Raw genomic sequence first — 12,985 nt, 5'->3', positions numbered from 1 at the left:
TGTTTATTTATTTACGAGGGAGGACGGACTTGACTCAGAATCTGACTCTGAGGCCTACGTACCCTGTGATGGGGATCAAAGTCCACGTAGTTCGGGCTTAAAAGTTGTTGGTATAAAAATATTTTTTTGAAGAGAAATTAATTATAAATAATTCACCATTTTGCAAATAAAACAATTTCTGAAATTTTGATATGTGTGTTTTAAATTGCAAAAGGTAATTTAATTTTAATTATTTTCTCCATTTTTGAATTTTTGGAATAAAGAAAGGAAAGGGTTTAAAATTATTTTTCTTTATATTTTATGATTAGAAATTTAATTGCAGTACCTGTAGAACCTTATTGATTCATACGGTAATGCAATTGCTCTAAGTATCTGCGAAGATTCTGAAATCTCACATGATAGAAGAGTTTGGCAATTTAATTTATTTATTTATATTCTTATGTACATTTTAAGTATTAAAAATATATTTTAAGTATGTATATACATGTTTTGAAGAATTTTAATCATCATACCTGCAAAGCCTTATTGACTTATACAGTAATATGATTATCCTAAATATCTACGGAGATTCTAAAATCTCACACGATACAGGAATTAAATTTAATTAATTGATTTAATTAATTATATAATATATATGTATATATATTTTAAAAACTAAATCGTTATATCTGCAGAGTCTTATTGACTCACACGATAATACGATGATCTTAGAAGCCTACGGAGATTCAAAAATCTCACATGACTAAAAGATATAATTGGTAAATATGGTTACAATTTAAATATTAATTTGGTTAATTAAGTTTCTTAAATTGTATATTGTATGATTATTTACAAAAATTATTTATTTATTATAAAAATGGATGATCACTATATCTGCGAGGATTTATTATCCCACACGATAATATGATTAATTTAAGTCCCTACAAAGATTCTCGTAATCTTACACGGAACTTAAATGGATTATTTAGATTATAAAAAGACAGTTGGTTTTAATGGTTGGTCATTGAAACCATTGATTGTACATATAAATTGGATCTCTATACCTGCGAAATCTTATTGATTTACACGGTATAAGATCACTTTAAATGCCTGCGAAAATTCTTAAAATCTCACACGGCAAGTTAATAAAATACAAGAAACCTTCTCTTATTCATTTGTTTTTTTAAGATGAGAATTGAATTCTCTCCTCTTAATCTTTTATACAATTGTACATGTGGATAGAAAGTGTCATACGGTATGAGTGTAACAATATTATTGACAAGTAAAGGACCTTAGAGTTAATGGAGATAAAAAAATAATGCTCATACATGTTAATATACACATTTAAAGACCTCGCTTAATAATTACACTAATTCTGTATTTGAAATGAAATTGTGCCTAATAATCAAATTTAGCTTAGCTATGATAGGAAACAAAAATTATCATTTGCAATTTCTCTATTATTTCTTTTTAAACTCTCTTTTCTTAAAAAAAATATGACAATTGCAATGAAATCACTTGGGAGCTGAAAAATATGAGACAAAACATTTAAACATGAAATCCATTTTGGAATAGTAATTAGAAATTAAACACGTATATTTTGGATTCAGAAGCAAGAACCTGCGCGTATGGGACGTCCAGATGTGTCTCAGCCTCTTCTTTCTCCTCTCCGTTTCTATTTCTTCTTTCTCCTCTCCGCCTCTTCTCTTCTTTTCCTTTCGTGCTCTATTTTCTGTTTCTTCCATACGTACATTTCTCCTTCCTTTCTCCAGCCAAAAAACGCACTTCTCTTCGTTTCCTCTACTTTGTTCCAGCCGGAATAGCCTTTCTCCCTCAGCCTCTGTTTCACCTCTCTCCGTCTCTATCCTTTTTCTTTCAGCTTCTGGCCTCCCTCGTTTCCTTCTCAGCTTTTCCGGAAAGAAAAGCTCCTCCGCCACGTCCTCTCCTGTCTTTGTTTTCGCCCTCTCCTCCGTCTCAGCCTCTGTTTCACGTCTTCCGGTCCTCTCTCTCCTCTGTATATTTTTTACGTTGCTTCCCCCCTCCTTCTCGGTCACTCTTCTCTTCTCTTCTCCTTCATTTTTTTATGCTCTATTTTCTGTTTCTTCTGTCTGTCTGTTTCTCTCTTCCTTTCTTTCAGTCCAAAAAACCGTCCCTCCCTCTGTTTTTCATTCAGTCTTATATAGGGGATGGAAGAGGTGAATCATTGCTTTCCTGCTCCGCTTTTCCTTTCTGCTGCGTTTTCTGTGTGCGCTGAAGTCTGCTCTGTTTTTCTGCATTTCTGTATCTATTTTCTGTGCTGTCCCGTCTGCTTTCTCTGTTGTGCCATTTCCTTCATGCATGCGTGCGTCCTTAGTTCTGTTTCTTTTCTCTTGCCAGCCGAAAGTATATGCGTACGTGTTTCAGTTGTTTACTATTCTTTCTGCTCTGTTTTGCTTCTCCTGCGTTTCGTGTCTGTTGCCTCTGGTTCTTTCAGCGTCTGCAGCTCATGTGTTCGTGCGTTCTGCTATTTCTGTCCTTTTTCCTGCTGCATGGCCGAAAGTGTATGCTTATTTTTGTTTCTGCGCCTCTGTGCCTGTGTTTCTTTGCTGTTTCTGCATTTCTTTGCTGTTTTTGCATTTCATGTTTGCTGTCTCTTTGCTTTTACTGCTGTCTGGCCGAGAGTGTATGCGTGTGTGTACGTGTGTTTCATGTGTCCTGATGATGCTGCATGTATCTGTTCCTTCTTCTGCTTTTTCTCTTTTTTTATTCTTTAATGCCCTTTTTTTTTATTAATTAGATTGAGGGGGAGAAAGAAAAGTTTAATTTTAAAACATATATTTTTAAATGAAAAACAAAAGATTTAAGGAAAAAAAATTTAAAAATAGTTGAGTCTCAAATATTGATTCCCAATATCTTTGAATTCTTTTTGAAAATATAATCCTAAAAAAAATGATTAAATTTTATTTTTGTATTTATTATATGTTTTGATTATTATTATTAAAAAAAAAAGACTCCGGACAAAATACGGTGTTCACAGTTGCCCCTCTTTAATTGTTTCTTATGTAAGTATATGGAAAAGTGTGTTTTTGAATTCTTACATAAGTGACAAGTAAAGATAGAACATGTATTTTGGTCGGCCATGCAATACCTATAAAAAGACCTAATTGCCCCTGACACGAAAAGATATGATTAAATGCAAGACTATTGTTTAACAAAACAGTGACATGATTTTTTTTTAATAATATGATGAGATGATGTGATGCAAATGAAAATGATCAATTGACAAAGATCCAAACACAATGTAAGACTATTGGATAACAACACAGTAAAATGATGATTTTATTTTGAATTTTTGATTTTTTTTAGTAATGTGATCAGAATGACTAAATGATGCAAGACTGTTGGATAACAAACACTATAGCGTAATAATAAATTTTTTTGTTTTAGCAATGTGATGTGAATGAAAATAATCAAATGACAACGATCCAAACAAAATATATGTTGACTAGATGCCCCCTCTTCATTTGATTTCTAAGTGAGAATTTCATGAGATGATATTCTTATCTTAGAAATGAATTAAGAGAGAAACATGTATTTTGTTTGGAGGGGCAAGACTCTTAGGTATCTACAACCAAACAAAACAAAATAAAAGAAAGGATTTAAAATGAAATGTGGTTTACGAACTAAATAAAACAAAACTTCAATGAAGATGAATTGCCTATGTTCCAAAGGACCTGGTGGATGCCTGCTTTTACAAGGCTTGGAGGATGCCTGCCGTGACAGGGCTTTAAAGAATTGTGCCAGCCGGTACTGGGCTTTGAGATGCCTGCCGTGACAAGGCTTTGGGGTGCCTGCCGTTACAGGGCTTTGGGGTGCCTGCCATTACAGGGCTTTTAAAGAATCATGCCAGCTGGTACTGGGCTTTGGGATGCCTGCCTTGATAGGGCTTTGAGGTGTCTGCCGTTACAGGGCTTTGGGTGGCCTGTCATTACAGGGCTTCAAAGAATCATGCCAGCCGGTACTGGGCTTCGGGGTGCTTGTCGTAACAGGACTTTGGGGTGCCTGCCGTTACAGGGCTTTAAAGAATCATGCCAGCCGGTACTGGGCTTTAGGGTGCCTGCCGTAACAGGGCTTTGGGGTGCTTGCCGTTACAAGGCTTTAAAGAATCATGCTAGCGGGTACTGGGCTTTGGGTTGCCTGTCGTGACAGGGCTTTAGGGTGCCTGCCGTTACGGGGCTTTAAAGAATCATGCCAGCCGGTACTGGGCTTTGGAGTGCCTGCCGTGATAGGGCTTTGGGGTGCCTGCCGTTACGGGGCTTTAAGGAATCATGCCAACCGGTACTGGGCTTTGAGGTGCCTGCCGTGACAGGGCTTTGGAGTGCCTGCCGTTATAGGGCTTTAAAGAATCGTGCCAGCCGATACTGGGCTTTTGGGTTGCCTGCCGTGACAGGGCTTTGGAGTGCCTGCCGTTACAGGGCTTTAAAGAATCGTGCCAGCCGGTACTGGGCTTTGGGTTGCCTGCCGTGACAGGGCTTTGGGGTGCCTGCCGTTACAGGGCTTTAAGAGTGTGAGAATAGGTTTCATCTCACGGGGAAAATATGAGAAACTCAAAGGTGAGTTTTGTTAATTCTTCTCTTATTTCCTTAGGTTTTGCAAGTTTTTTAGTTTGCCCTAATCTAAATGGGGCATACTCTCTGTAGCAATGCATGCAATGGGGTGATATGCAATGCATGATTTTTTTTTATTTGCTCCAATCTAAGTGAAGGCAAATTTTTGAGTTAAGTATGTGATGGATAGATAATGCGTAATGCATGATTTTTTTTTATTTGCCCTAATCTAAATGGAGGCAAATTTTCATGTTAAGCATGTAATGAATGGATAATGCATGATGCATGATTTTTTTATTTGTCCCAATCTAAATGTGGCGTGTTTCTATGACAAGGCATGCAATGTGGTAATGTGCCATGTATGATGTTTATAGGCGCTAAAAATATGTACAATATACATTGGATGGATGATTTGCAATGTAAAAGGTTTGAACCTTTGCTTGTCTCAATTTATGAGATTTTTTTTTGTGATAAATGCAAAGGGTAAGACGCACTTATTTGCCCCAATGCAAATGCATGAATAATGCAAATGTATTGCAAAAATTTTATTGGAAGGCTTGATGTTGACAACTATCTTAATATATATTCCTCTTGAAAATTTTCGTGTATATTGAATAAATCATTTCGAACACAAGGTAATACCTCCAAGTCCGTTATTTAATCTAAATTCATTAATAGGTGTAGTATCACAGTATGCCATTGCCCCTCTTTAGAAAATTCAAACGATCAAATTCTCGTCGCTTGATCTCGCCTTCATGTTAATGAGATCAACTATTATGACTGAATACTGATAGCACACATGCTCTCCTTATCATTTTACACCTACACGATGATCTTGATACCTCAAGGGCGAAAAGTAAGAATAAAGATGCCAGTATTCTACATCAAGCAAATGTATCAATAAATATTATTCCTTGAATGCGAACCTGCTGTAATATATAAGATATGTATTTGAATATGATAACACGAAACGAGAAGAAAGATGGTCTCAAAGGAGCAAGGGCGGAAAAAATTCATTCACCGATGCTAAAATTTGTAGAGAAATGGGAATATCTTGGTTTATAGTACAAATGGCCAAAGCGCAAATGGGATATATGGATTTACTTAATCACATCTCTTTCCTTTAGCTTTTCAAAACCCCAACAGGTGCTTCACTGAGCTGCTATTGATATGCATAATATGAGAGACGATGGAGTCAACTTTCCCAAACATAGATACTTAACTTTTGATGCCTTCCTTTTCTTCTCCTAAGACATCCTTTTGTCTTGGCGAACTCTTCTTCTTCTTATCATGGCTTTGCCCCCTTTTTTTTAGCTCTAACTTTTGCTTAGGTTACCTTTACAGGTTTTTTAACCTAACGAGCTATTCTTTCCTTTTCATTTTCTATTAGCTCTAACTTTTACCTAGGTTGCCTTTACAGGTTTTCAACCTAACGAGCGCTTCATTCTTTTTCATTTTCTGTTTAAGCAAAGTAACGCTTGACAGCATCTGCATTAATGGGCTTTGCTAACTCTTGACCGTCTATGTCAGCTAGGATCAGTGCTCCTCCAGAAAAGGCATGCTTGACAATATAAGGTCCCTCGTAGGTCGGAGCCCATTTGCCTCTATTATCTTCTTGGTTAGGCAATATTTTCTTGAGTACGAGATCACCAGCACTGAATTCCCGTGGGCAAAGTTTTTTATCAAAAGCTCTTGCCATTCTCTTTTGGTACAGTTGTCCATGACACATTGCAATGAGCCTTTTCTCTTCAATCATGTTAAGTTGCTCAAATCGGGTTCGTATCCATTCATTTTCTTCTAAATCTACCTCTGCTAATACTCTTAAAGATGGTATTTCCATCTCGATGGGTGTAACAGCTTCCATTCCATAAACAAGGGAGTATGGGGTTACCCCTGTGGATGTGCGTGCAGTAGTACGATAACCATGTAAAGCATAGGGAAGCATCTCGTGCCAATCTTTATAAGTTACTGTCATTTTTCTAATGATCTTCTTAATATTTTTATTGGCTGCTTCAACTGCTCCATTCATTTGAGGTCTATATGGGGCTGAATTATGATGCTTGATTTGGAACTTCTCGCAAAAGTTCCTGACTCCCGTTCCATTGAGATTGGGACCATTATCAGTAATGATCCTTTCAGAAATCCCATATCGGCATAAAATATTTGTCTTCATGAATTTAAGGAACGTTTTTACGTGATGCTGGCAAATGAATTTGCTTCTACCCATTTTGTGAAATAGTCAATCGCGACAAGGATGAAGCGATGTCCATTCGAAGCTTTTGGGTTAATTGGGCCAATAATGTCAATGCCCCACATTGAGAATGGCCAGGGTGATACCATATTATGTAATGGGATTAGAGGAGCATTTATCCTATTAGCATAGATCTGACATTTGTGGCATTTTTTGACATGCTCAAAGCAATCTTTCTCTATTGTTAGCCAGAAGTAGCCACACCTTTGAATCTGTTTGGCCATAGTGTGACCATTCGCATGCGTGCCACATATGCCCTCATGTACCTCAACCATGATTTTCTTTGCTTCTTCTGAACTCACACAGCGAAGTAAAGTACCATCATAACCCCTCTTGTACAGAACATCTTGACTGATAAAGAATGTCATAGCCAAACGACGAAGGGTTTTCTTTTCATTCTCAGTCATTCCAGCTGGGTATGATCTCTTAGTGATATAATCCTTAATATCCTGGAACCAAGGATATTCTTCTCGATCTTCTTCAACATTCAGACAGTATGCTGGAAAGCTTCTAGCTTCTACTTGGATAGGTTGGACATGGACTCCACAATCAAGTTGGATCATTGCTGCTAAAGTGGCTAAAGCATCAGCGAAACGGTTTTTATCTCTAGTCAAGTGATGAAAGCTAGCAACCTTAAATTACTTAATCAAATCTGTTAGGAGTTCTTGATAGGGAATCAATTTTACATCCTTTGTTCTCCATTCTCCTGTTACTTGATGAATAATGAGAGCTGAATCACCAAATACCTTCAAACACCGTATACCAAGGGTAATAGCTGCTCGAAGACCATTAACACAAGCTTCATATTCTGCTATGTTGTTAGTACAATCAAATTCTAATTTGATGGCCACTGGAAATTGTTTTCCTTCTGGTGAAACGATCACCACTCCTACCCCATTTCCATGCATGTTGGCGGCTCCATCAAAATACATTTCCCATTCTTGCTCTTCATTATTTCCTTCATCACAACCTTCTTCTGTAGTGCATATGCCTTCATCAGGAAATTGAAAATCTAATGGCTGGTCATCCTCTAAAGGATTATCAACCAAGTGATCAGCTATTGCACTACCTTTGACTGACTTTAGCATCACATGCTTTATATCATATTCTGATAGTACAACTTGCCATTTTAGTACTCTACCAGCAATATGCGGGCTCTCAAAGATGTATTTAAGTGGGTCCACTCGTGAGATTAGCCAGGTAGTGTAGTAAAGCATGTATTGCCTTAGCCTTCTAGTTGCCCATACTAGTCCACAACAAGTTCGCTCAATCACCGGATAACGAGCTTCACACTCATTAAACTTCTTGCTCAAGAAATAAATTGCTCTTTCCTTCTTTCCAGAATTATCAAGTTGACCTAGCATTGCTCCCATTGAGCGAGGTAAAGTTGTTAGGTAAAGGATTAGTGGACGATCTGGTGATGGAGGGACCAAAATCGAGGGATTTAACAAATAATCTTTAATTTATCAAAGGCCTTTTGACAATCATCATCCCATGTCTCCTTGCAATTTTTCTTTAACAGCTTAAACATTGTTCACAAGTGGCTGTTAGATTGGCAATGAATCTAGCAATGTAATTCAATCGTCCCAAGAACTTCTAACTTCTTTCTCTGTTTGGGGAGATGGCATTTCTTGAATTGCTCTCACTTTATCTGGATCTACTTCTATTCCTTTACGACTCACAATGAATCCCAATAACTTCCCAGAAAGAGCTCCAAAAATGCATTTGTTAGGATTCAATCTTAGCCGATATTCGCGTAATCTCCCAAATAGCTTTCTAAGGACTCCAACATGACTCTCATTCTCTGCTGATTTAGCTACCATATCATCTACATATACTTCAATTTCTTTATGCATCATGTCATGGAATAGTACTACCATAGCTCGTTGATAAGTTGCCCCAGCAATTTTCAAACCAAAAGGCATTACCCGGTAACAATAAGTTCCCCATTGGGTTGTAAAGGTTGTTTTTTCTTTATCCCTTTCATGCATAGGGATTTGATTGTACCCTGAATAACCATCCATAAAGGAATAGCGATAGCTTCGAGTAGTATTATCGACCAATACATCAATGTGGGGTAATGGAAAGTCATCTTTCGGACTCGCATTATTTAAATTACGATAATCAACACACATTCAAATCCGACCATCTTTTTTAGGAATAGGAACAATATTTGCCACCCATTGTGGGTAAGTTACTACCTCCAAAAATCCTGCTTCTAACTGCTTTATTACTTCTTCTTTTATTTACAAGGACACCCCCGTGTTCATTCTCCTTAACTTCTGTTTCTTAGGCTCGACCTTGGGAAGTAATGGTATTTTATGAGAAGCAATGCTTGGGTCTAGCCCAGCATGTCTTTATATGACCATGCAAACACATCTATGTATTCTTTGAACAACTCAATCATTTGTTCCCTTTCAGGATTATCTACTATTTTGAGCATTCTTTGATCCTCCTTGGTTCCCATATTAACCATCTCAATCACTTCTTCATGTGGGCATATTCCCTTATCACTCAATTCAAGCATCTTAGAAAAAGTTTGGATTATGTCTTATCATCAGACTCACAATCATGCATATCAGTGGCAACGAATGAATCATCTTCACAGGGTTTATTAATCTCTGGGTGAGAGATGGAATCAGAAGAAACAAAATCCCTGGATAATGAATATGGAACGAGATAAAATAAGGAACAGGAATGAAACGGAGAAAGATGTATTGAAGTAGATAGGATGGAATAAAGAAATAGACATGAATGCAATTGAAATTCATTTTCATGAATTATGTGTATCAAAAGTTTGCATTAGTGAATACCCAAGATCTATTACCTAAACCTGGGCTCAAAAGTGGATAAAATAGGAACAACATAATTGAAACAATTACTCTAAGCTAATGACATCATTGGCCTCTTCAAACTCCCAATTCGCCAGAACTTTGTTGGAATCATCGACTGCAATTGAGGCACTTGTTCTACATGCTACATCTTCATTAAAAGAGATCACTGAGATAGTTGGTTTATATATTACCTGGACGGGCCTGGGAAGGATTCTTTAATGTGTGCTCTTTTTGCCTTTTGTGCCTAATTGGCTGCTTTGGCTGCTTTATCTTTCATCTGGTCTTCTAGGGTAGGCTCATACCCTAACCCTTGGCGATTACAATTATCCAAAACCTTAATTGGACACGTAATTCCTTGTAAATGAGAGCCTAAACTTTTCCCTGGCATAAACCCACTCTTCGCCATGATTTAGCCACAACGAAATTGATGTTGTGAGTACTATCGCAAATACCCTCGACCTTTAGGCTTTGAAAGGAAACTCCATAATCTTTCTCTGCAGCCTCAATATAAGGGAGTGAGCTTGGTTTGCTCACCATGATTTCCTCCTCCTTTAACTGCTATAATTCTCCCATCACTGATGAACTTAACCTTTTGATGTAAGGTAGAAGGAACAGCCCTAGCAGAATGAATCCATGGCCTTCCTAGCAGCATTGTGTAACTTGGGTCTATGTTCATGAGTTGGAAATCCACCTTAAACCTACTCGGCCTTATCTCCAGGGAGAGACAAACGGATCCTAATACTTCCCGTCTTGATCCATCGAATGCTCTTACCACAATATTACTTTTATGTACACTTGAAGCTTCTAGTAATAATGATTCAATGTGGAGAGCGGCAAGACATTTAACGCTGATCCTTCGTCAATTAATACTCTTGCGATTATGAACCCTTCACATTTCAAAGTGATGTGCAAAGCCTTGGCTTGGTGGATAGCGGTTTCTGTAACTTCCTCTCTCCGAAAAGGAAATGGTAGAGGAGGCTTTTACAACATTCATTACACTTGCCACCTTCTCAGGGGTTATATTAGGCTGCACAAAAACTTGATTCAACACTTCTTGCAATGCTTGGCGATGCGCTTCGGAACTCAAAATCAAAGAAAGTATGGAGATACACGCTGGAGTTTTCTTCAATTGGTCCACAATGCTGTAATCACTTTGCTTTATAATCGATAAAAACTCATCTTCTAATTTTTCCATTTCTTTAGGATTATCTTCCTTTGGCCTGTCAATACTTGCATTTTTCTCTTTTACCATTTTCCTAATGTAAGATGGTAAGTATGGTTTTCCACTTCGAGTAATACCCCCTTGGTTTGCCATTTCATTGCTTGTCCCGGCAATTAACGTTAGGTTTTTGTGGTTCTCCACAATGCTTTGATATTTCCACGGGACTGCTCGATCACTTTCATAGGAAAGGGATGAGGCGTGCTTATGGTCAATGTTGGTTGTCTTGCGTGAGGTGCAAGATCTGCAGAGGCTTTGTTTATCACAAAAGAGACTGCCTGGACCCGCTCTTTTGGGCTTGAATTTTTAATGACAAGCTCAACATGTTTTTTTTCTACCATGCATACTTTGGCGTCTCCCTTCTTTACAGACACGATCCCTAACGCCATCATTTTTCTAACAGCTCCTTTAAACTGTTCACAACTTTCTATGTCATGGCTATTTTCTCCTGATGATATTCGCAGTATCCAGGCATTTGATCACTGATATTATTCATGAGGAGCATTTCTCGCATATAGCCATACTCCTTTAAGTGAGCATAAAGCTCATTCACAGGCAATCCTGATCCTTGCGGAGCTTTTGAAGTACGCATCCTCTTCTTCAATAGCGTTGACTCGTTTTTCATGATTTGGGAGTGGATCAGTAGTAAGGGTAGAGCTTCCCTCTTCTTTAAGCTGGATATGGTTAGAATCAACCAGGTCTAGCACATTCCTTTTAAACGTCACACAGTCTTCTATTGAGTGCCCAGGTGCACCCATGTGATATTCACAAACGACATTTAGATTATACCAGCCGGGTAAGGCGGACCAAGAGGCTTATAAGGTCGTGGACCTAATAACTGGGCTGTCAAAAGTTTATGGTACAATTTCAGCATTTTGTAATCCAAATTGGGCCATGGGCGACTATCCCTGGATTGGTACATTTCTCTCTCTCTCATCTGTCCGTGCTTATTAGGCCTGAACCCAATTGTTGCTGTCTTTGATTCCTTCCCTCTACTTGATAAGGGACTTGAGAATTGGTAGCTGCTTGTCTTATAGGTTGAATATAGTTCACTTCCTTTCTTTCTTTTTTTGGTCATAGTTCTTTCGTGAACTACTTTCAGCTTGAGAAGTGGCTATCTCTTCCCTTCTCGATGTCTAGGTCAATCCTTTCCCCAATTACCATTAAATTAGCAAAATAGTGACATGTGTTTCCTATCATGTGTTGGTAAAATGGCTTAGGCATGCACGGATGAAGTACGAGCAAAGTTCGGAATTAACCATTGGAGGTTGCACTTGTGAAGCCACTATTCTCCATCTTTGAGCATATTCTTTGAATGACTCTGATGATTCTTGGTCATTGCTTTCAATTGTTCTCTCGGTCGAGCAGTATCAAGATTGAACTTGTATTGTCTCATGAACATCCACAAGGTCTTTCCATCTTTTAATCTTGGTTTGGTCTAGTTGCATGTACCAAGTCAATGCAGCTCCAGTTAAGCTTTCGGAAAGAAGTTTATCAGAAACTTCTCATCTTGTGACCATATGGACATCTTTGTGCAATAGGCCCTCAAATGATAAATTGGGTTACTTGTACCATCATATTTATCGAAGCTTGGCATCTTGAATTTCTTGGGAACATCGATTTCTGGGGCCAAACATAATTCTTTTCAAGTCTAAGGACCCCACGTGTTTGATCCTTGAAGAGCCTTCAATTGATCTTTCATCCATCTCTCCAGTTCTTCTTTCACTCCTTCTCTTTATGTAGCAACACTTGTAGATTTGGAACATGTAGGCATGATCTTCCCCAGGACCATCCGGTATGTTAAAGGCCCCTATCCCAAATCTTTTTTTTCTGGTGTGGGTACTTTAGGATTTGATCCTCTGTTTGGCTCAATTGTTCTATTAGCTGCGTTCTCATCTGCTACGGTATTCTGTGGTGGGTTATCATTACTCCGTCCTTTTAGAGCCTCTGTTAGCAATTTCATCATGTCACTTATTTCGGCCATTTTAGAGACTCCACTGCAGACATCCGATCATTTAAGGTTGCTGACTCTTCACGTTTGAATTTTCCATTGCACGACTACGCGATCGTGTGTTTTATGCTCGAGTGGCGGGAATCTGGTCAACCGAGTTTTTCT

General features: G+C 38.1%; 1 pseudogene; it reads right to left on the bottom strand.

Annotated features, from left to right (window-relative positions):
* Window positions 1-6,027: 6,027 nt before the first annotated feature.
* On the bottom strand, window positions 6,028-8,951 carry LOC129314173 (uncharacterized; annotated as a pseudogene).
* Between the last annotated feature and the right edge of the window lie 4,034 nt (window positions 8,952-12,985).

This window comes from Prosopis cineraria, unplaced genomic scaffold (assembly GCF_029017545.1).
Source record: "Prosopis cineraria cultivar Desert tree isolate PC_DT_omini unplaced genomic scaffold, ASM2901754v1 PC6, whole genome shotgun sequence".
Lineage (NCBI taxonomy): Eukaryota > Viridiplantae > Streptophyta > Magnoliopsida > Fabales > Fabaceae > Prosopis > Prosopis cineraria.
This window is presented reverse-complemented; position numbering and strand designations above follow the sequence as displayed.